Source organism: Solanum stenotomum, chromosome 6, assembly GCF_019186545.1.
Source record: "Solanum stenotomum isolate F172 chromosome 6, ASM1918654v1, whole genome shotgun sequence".
NCBI classification, from domain to species: Eukaryota; Viridiplantae; Streptophyta; class Magnoliopsida; order Solanales; family Solanaceae; genus Solanum; species Solanum stenotomum.
Genome location: NC_064287.1, coordinates 21,917,123 through 21,925,217, shown reverse-complemented (window position 1 = coordinate 21,925,217; position 8,095 = coordinate 21,917,123). Strand labels below are relative to the sequence as shown.

The 8,095-nt window shown below is 37.3% G+C and overlaps 1 pseudogene; it reads left to right on the top strand.

Moving 5' to 3' along the window:
• Positions 1 to 867: 867 nt before the first annotated feature.
• Positions 868 to 1,843, top strand: LOC125868576 (uncharacterized; annotated as a pseudogene).
• Positions 1,844 to 8,095: the final 6,252 nt, after the last annotated feature.

Here is an 8,095-nt window from a genome sequence, read left to right as displayed (position 1 = left end):
CTATTCATAATAAGGGAATCAAGAAACTGACAGTATTCTAGGGACCCAATGGGCGAAAGGAACCCACTAGTAAAATCCCACATACCTGGTGACGAATTCCACGGAGATATCCTTTGATTCTGGGCTGGAATTTAAGAAAACTCATTGCGTTCTTGAACTAGGGTTCTTGACCTTTTTCTCCTCTTTTGCTTCTAATTTTCTAAGTTTTGATTAATTATTTGACTTAGGTAAGTTCTAGTTATGTTTCTAAGCTTAAACTGACTAAAACCTCATGATTTATGGTCTAAACGATGTATCTTAGGGGTTAAACGAAATAGAAAAAGACCAAAAGACCCATAAATTAACTGCTGTCGGAGTGACTAACGGACGGGACTGACGGGTCATCATTCCATGTACGGTCCGTAGGTTGAGATCGTCGGTCAAGTCTGCCCAACATGGCTTCACTAAAATGAGCATAACTTTTTACTCGGAGTTTAGCAAACTCGGTGGCGTTGGAAAGAGGGTTCAATTATCTATCATATCATAGGTCATGGGACACACAATTCCTTTTGTGCTAACAGTTATGGCTATATGAAGTTGACCCAATCACAATTTTCATCTAACTGGCTGCTATCCTCACCTACGGACCGTACATCGAATAACGGTTTGTGCTGGTCAACCGTCAATCGGGACTGAAGCTGGGCTTTAGGGGCATCGATCCACGGACACGAACCACGATCCATGACCTGACCTACGGATCGTAGGTCCAGCCGTGGGTCAACACTTGGCCGAATTTCTGGCTGAGTTTTGTGGGAGTTTGCTGACACAAACCACGGACCTGCAGGACGGACCGTGGGTCCTCCTACAATCTGTGGATAGTGCACGTGAATGCCACCTACAACACCAGAAATCTACAATCTGGTCTATTTTCGGATACGGGATGTTACAGAAAAGCAATCATTATTGGCAATGAACTATTCAGATGATGACATTCTTGCACATTTTGCGATTGTTGATGTTGATTATGAAAAAGGAGAGAAAGAAATCAAAAAGAATATCTTGGAAATGATGACAAGTTCCGATGAAGATGAAGAGGAGGAAAAACAACCAGATGTATGTTTTCTTGAAATTACGTCAAAAAAAAATATTTATTCCAATAAACAATTACAATCCTTGTCTTCAGTTCTTATTGATGCATACAATCTAGTGAAATCCGAAATGAATCCATTAATGGATTATTATGTAGCCTTAAGGCTTGACTGTATGACACTGGAAGATCTAATTACTTCTCGTGATAGCACTATCATTGGTATAAAAGAAAGGGCTAAGAAATCAGAGCTAAGTCACAAGGGAAAAAACCCTGCCAGTGAACTTCAATTAGCTCTAGGAGAAGACATTAAATGGTTAACCATAAATTGTCAGGCCTTAATCGAAAAAAATAGATTGTTACAAGAAAATCTTGTTAAAATGAAACTTGATCTGGAACAAAATCTTAGATGGACCACGTCTTTGAAATTTCAACTCAGATTCAAGAAAGGCAGACTACCAGTCGAAGTGGGATAGGTTTCAGAAAAAAGAAAAATCTTGCAGCACAAACTATTCACATGTCTACAAGTTTATGCACTCATTGTGGAAAATCGAGTCATTTAAGGAATCAATGTAAAGCTCTACTTAAGGCCTTTCAGAAAAATGTTAAGTTCAGTAATAAGAAAAATGTAGAAATGGTTAAGAACTTGGTTCCAAAAAAAATTCTCCATATAAAAGGTCTTCTTATTTGCCTTTATGGACTAGAAGAAATCTTATTCATCCTTTTATTCACAAAAAGGGTCCCAAGCTAATCTGGGTTCCCAAGGCTAATCATTGACTAGTGTTTTAGGTGAAGGGAGAAAAAAAGTCAACGTGGTACATGGATAGTGAATGCTCCAGACAACTGCTAAAAATAGTAGAAAATTTTTTCTCATTCTCCAATTTTCAAGGTGACACTAAAATCCTTGAAAATGATAAGCAAGGTGAATTAGTCAAAATTGACAAAGTTGAAAAGTCACTATCATATGCCATAGAGAATGTGTTTTATGTTCAAAAATTGAAGCACAACTCGTTGAGCATCTCTACAATGTGTGACAAAGAAAACAAGGTATTGTTCACATCAGCTGACTTAATGTCTTGTGTCAAACTATAACTCTGGGAACCTTGTTTTGAAAAGACACAAGATGTATACAACATTGACATCTTGTCTCTTCATGAAGAGAATCTTACTCGCCACAACATCATTAATGATATTTCTCTACTTTGGCATAAGAAAATGGGTCATGCTAGTTTATCTTATTTAAATAAACTAGTCATGAAGGATCTGATTCATGGGATTCCCCAGATCAAAATCTTTGAATCTATTGTGCGTGGTGCATATGTAAAAGGGAAATATATGAAGTCATCATTAAAGAAGAATTAAAAGGTTGTCACTAAAGAAAGTGACCTGATATCAAACATCCTTGATTATGCAAATTTAGAGAACTCTGTAGATGAACACGGTCCACATCTGACAATCATTGATTCACCTGCAGCATGAGTTAGTGGGATTAACCCATAGTCTTGGAGATAGGGGGAACAACAGAACAATCTGGACCCTTAGAGTCCGGTACACCTTCAAGGGGAACTTCGTCATGTGAACTTGGTCTTCGTAATTTATTGGAGTGATAGGTTCCTTGATCGTATCTGACTTTGAGTTGATCAAATATCTTGTTTAGTATGGGTTTGTGTGCTCATTTTTTTATCCAAAAAAAGAAAGTCACGCTTATGAAAATACAAGACCTGGTTCTTTGTTACTCAACTTGAGATTCCGTTGATCGGTAGAATATGATGATGTAGACATACTCATGAAGACCTTGAATATGAAGAACATGAGAAAAATTATTTAGAACTTGATCTTGTCAAAATAAGCCGATACATTATCATGATTTTCTTTAATAATTAGCTACTAGACTAAAAATTTTATTCTTGAGTGATTATACAATGAATATCTGTTAATTCACTCTCGTACTGTAGCATGTACACAGTCCAGGCACATCTCAAACAATGTTTAGAAGGTCTGTGGATATTATCCTTACACTTTTACTAACAACATTAAGCAAATCATTGAGGAACACATAAAAGGAGAACCTGATTTCTCTGGTAAGTACCATCTATTCTCAATGCATGAATTTCCTGATTTTTTTGTCAAACATAAGCACTAGTAAACCTGGTCAATCATAAAAATTCAATTATTTTAAAAATCACCAAGAATCATCTTTTTGACAATAAGCATCATTCAATCCCAAACTAGTCAAATGAGAGGACCTCATTCTTAAAGCAACCCTTTTTTTAATTCAGGGGGAACCTTGTTTTACCTCTCCCATTTGAACTAGGTTCACAAATTACAAATTGATATTCCATCCAATCCAAGTGTATAACCAGTTATCTCTCAAGGGGAACAATTCTCTTAGGAGTAAACTATTATCGATGCCTGCCTTCATTATTGATAAACCCATCACTATTGCACCAAAATGTGATGAATCTCTTACACATAGTTGGTACTCCTTAGAAATGTCATTAAGAAAAGGATATCCAACAAAAGGACCATGGAGGAGTGAAAATTTTAAGGAGTTGGACCAAAGTTTCGAAAAAAAACTGAAATTATATATGTTGTAGTTGAACCAAGTTCAAAGAAAGAAAGCTCATTAAAAATACAAAATATTGTTGTGGAGTTTCTCTAATCGACAACCATCACTTAAGATCTATAGTGATGATATAGCGTTTCTTGGCCCTACGCTGCCAGGGCCATCTTATACCTTGCAGGGGTATAAAATCTGAGCTACTAAGTGGATCCACTAGTCTATGCTAAAAAGAACTAAGGGTTCATCTAAAAAGTATGACCCTTTACTACCCATGATGGCTACATGGTTTATGGGGGTTGCGAGTTGTCTGAACTCTCCCCTATATCAGTGCTCAATACTACTCCCAAAAATATAATATTAGCTATTATGTTTAAAAACATACTTCTTTTTGTGATTTGAGATTAGTGCTCAACAACATAGCTCTAAGGCTATCTTGGAAATCAAAGATTCCTCTCTTGCTTGATTTAGAAAGCGATTACTCTTTTCTGAAAACTAGCCCGAAGGCTCCTTGGAAATCAAGGTTTCCTTTCTTGTTTAAATGAGAAAACATTTTAAACCCTTTGGGAATACATAGCCCCCATATACTTTTTGGAAGAAATGAACTTCAAACTTTACTCTTTACTCTTTACTCAACTTGAACTTTAAGTCTAAAAACAAAGTTCAAAGCATTTGCAAAAGACTATTGGGAAAGACTCTAAGAACTTCCTAGACTTGGCTCTTGACTTTCCCTAAATTTGAATTTATGGATTCAAGGTTATGATTCATGTTTCTAGATGATTTCAAGATGTTTAGTAGTCATTTAGAGTAGTTAGAATCAATGGAAAGTGTTAGTACACTTTAGAAGGACTTAAATAGGCAAAACGATGAAAACTGGTGAAAAACGATGATTTGGGCGCATCCCGAGCGCGCCGCGCCAGCCCCAACTTACTGGGGCTCAAATCTGGCACACTTCTGGAGCGCCACCCCAGCCTTCCTGGCGCTATGGCGGCACGTTGCACCACCTATTCCTTAAGCAAAAATCTGACGAACTTTTGGTCTCATTTTCTGATCTTAAATCAATTTTAATCGATTCTTTTTCTCAAATTCACTTTAGAATAAGATGCCGAAGTTATATACACAAAATCCAACTCATACAACTCAAGGAATCAACACTTTAATATCAAGAAACTCCTAAATCTCAACTCATATTCAAGAACGAAATCAATTCAATAACAACTATCAAGAACATCAAATTCTCAGTCTTTTTAGGACGAAAATACGCTGAATTAAACATGTTTGGCTCGTGGGTAAACTAACCTAACGCTATGTGATCTCACATACCTTTTAGGGATCACCCTCGACGAAATGCACAAGCTAAACTCGACGAACTTGACGATTTCCTTGCTTCTCCTTCTCTTTTCTCCTCTTCTTTCCTCTTCTCTAAAACCCTAACTCTTTTCCAAAAGTGTAAAACTGTCCAAGTTCAGTTTAGACCCTTAATTAATTCACTAAAACGAATTTAATTAATTGGATAAGGAAAGGACTGAAATCCCTTCAAAAATCTGGATTGGACATTTCCTTATTTGAACAGCCCAACTTCCAAAGGGCATAACTCACTCATACGAAATTGGAATCGCGCAAACTCAGCGGCGTTGGAAAGATTACTCCAAGAGATTTCCAACCATATCTGTAAGTATACCCAACTTATTCTGAGATATGAGTTATTGCCATTTGAAATTGACCAAAAACTCATTTTTCCTAACTTGAACAAATTTCCAGATTTTTCATTATTTCCAAAAATGACTATTTTCAATTATTAGCTTCTTCCTAGTTATTTCAAATTGCGAGATGTTACAATATCTCCCCCTTGGAAATATTCATCCTCGGATGATATTACTCTTACTAGGCTAAGGGTGTAACATGCAACATTCAGTTCAAGTACCCACAAGCCAATGCAAAACAACATGTCAACTTAAAAAAAATACTGAGAAAGGATTAGTACCTTAATTCGGAACTTCTCTGGATTCGAAGAGATGTGGGTATCTCTTCTTCATATCCTCTTTAGCTTCTCAAGTAGCTTCTCTACAAACTGATTTCTCCACAGAACTTTGATTGATGCTACCTCTTTTGTTCTCAACTTGCGAACTTGGCGATCTAGAATTTGAACCGGAATCTCTTCATAAGATAACTATCCTTGATCCCAATATCCTCAGTTGGTATGATAAGTGAAGGATCTCACATGCACTTCTTCAACATAGAGATACGAAATACCAGATGAACCATTGTTATTTCTTGTGGTAGCTCCAACTCATAAGCTACGTTACCAACCCTTTTGGATATCCGGTAAGGACCAATATACCGGGGACTAAGTTTCTCTTTCTTACCAAATCTCATAACACCTTTCATGGGTGAAACTTTCAAGTAAACTCAATCATCTACTTCAAACTCTAATTCCTTCCTCCCACCATCAGTGTAGGATTTCTGACGACTCTGCGCTGTTTTCAATCTCTCTTGAATAACTTTCACTTTCTCCATAGCTTGATGAACTAAGTTTGGTCCTATCAACCCTGCTTTACCAACTTCAAACCATCCAATAGGAGATCTGCATCTTCTCCCATAAAGAGCTTCAGAAGGAACCATTTGGATGCTAGCATGGTGACTATTTTTGNTCCATAGCTTGATGAACTAAGTTTGGTCCTATCAACCCTGCTTTACCAACTTCAAACCATCCAATAGGAGATCTGCATCTTCTCCCATAAAGAGCTTCATAAGGAACCTTCTGATGCTAGCATGGTGACTATTGTTGTAAGCAAACTGAATAAGAGGTAGGTGATCATCCCAATTACCCTTGAAATCAATCACACAACCCACCTTGATACCTCAAAATAATATCTCCCTCTTTGTTCAAAAGCCATCACTTTTTGCTTATGAACACTTGCTTTTAATTCAAGCAATAAAAGATCTTGGTCTTGCTTCTCTTTTACATCTAACACTAATGAAGATTCAGCCCCATTCATCACCACTACTCCTCCTTCTATGGAATCCATTAGTCGAACTCCTAGTCGTGCAAGTCTATGCACCTCTTTTGCTAACTCTTTCTTACCTTCCTCAAAATGGGTGGTACTACCCATAGACAACCTGCTCAAGGCATCAGCAACAACATTAGCCTTACCTGGGTGATAGAGGATACTCATATCATAATCCTTGAGTAATTCTAACCACCTCATCTGTCTGAGATTAAGCTCTTTCTGACTAAATATATACTGAAGACTCTTGTGATCAGTAAACACATCCACATGAACACCATAAAGAAAATGATGCCATATTTTCAAAGCAAATACTACAGCAATGAACTCTAAGTCATGGGTTGGGTAATTCTTCTCATGAACTTTCAACTGTCTGGAGGCATAAGCTATAACCTTTCCATTCTGAATTAACACACAACCCAAACCAACTCTAGGCGTATCACAATACACCATGAAAACTTGAGAACCTTCTGGTAAGGTCAACACTGGGCAGTAGTTAACCTCTTTTTCAATTCTTGAAAGCTTTTCTCACAAGCTTCAGACCATTGAAACTTCACTGTCTTTTGAGTCAACTTGGTCAAATGAGACGAAATGGATGAGAACCCCTCTTCAAACCTTCTATAATATCCAGCCAAACCCAAGAAACTCCTAATATCAATTGGAGATGTGGGTCTAGGCCAACCCTACACTGTCTCTATCTTCTGAGTATCAACTTTAATTCCCTCTCCAAACACAATGTGGCCTAATAATGCCACAGGTGTAAGCCAAAACTCACACTTAGAGAACTTGGCGTACAACTCTCTATCCTTTAAAGTCTGAAGAACTATTTTGAGATGACTAGCATGATCTTCTTCGTTCCTTGAATAGATTAGTATGTCATCAATGAAGACGATAACAAACATATTTAAATAAGGTTTGAAGACTCTATTCATAAGGTCCATGAACGTTGCTGGTGCATTAGTCAAATCGAATGACATGACCATAAACTCAAAATGACCATAACGGGTCCTGAAAGCTGTCTTTGGAAAGTCACATTCCCTTACTCTTAACTGATGGTAGCCATATCTGAGATCTATCTTAGAAAAGAAAAAAGAAAAAAACAAGTGGCACCCTGAAGTTGGTCGAATAAATCATCAATCCTTGGAAGAGGATACTTGTTCTTGATGGTAACCTTATTCAGTTGGAGGTAATCTATACACATCCTAAGGTAACCATCCTTCTTTCTCACAAATAAGACCGGAGCGCCCCAAGGTGAGACACTTAGGCAAACAAAACCTTTCTCTAAAATATCTTTCAACTACTTTTTAAGCTCTTTCAACTCTGCTGGTGCCATTCTATATGGCGGAATAGTATAGGACGAGTATCTGGAAGAAGGTCTATACCGAAGTCTGTCTTTCTCTCAGGAGGGACTCCGGGAAGATCATATAGAAAGACTTCTAGAAACTCTTTTACTATAGGAAC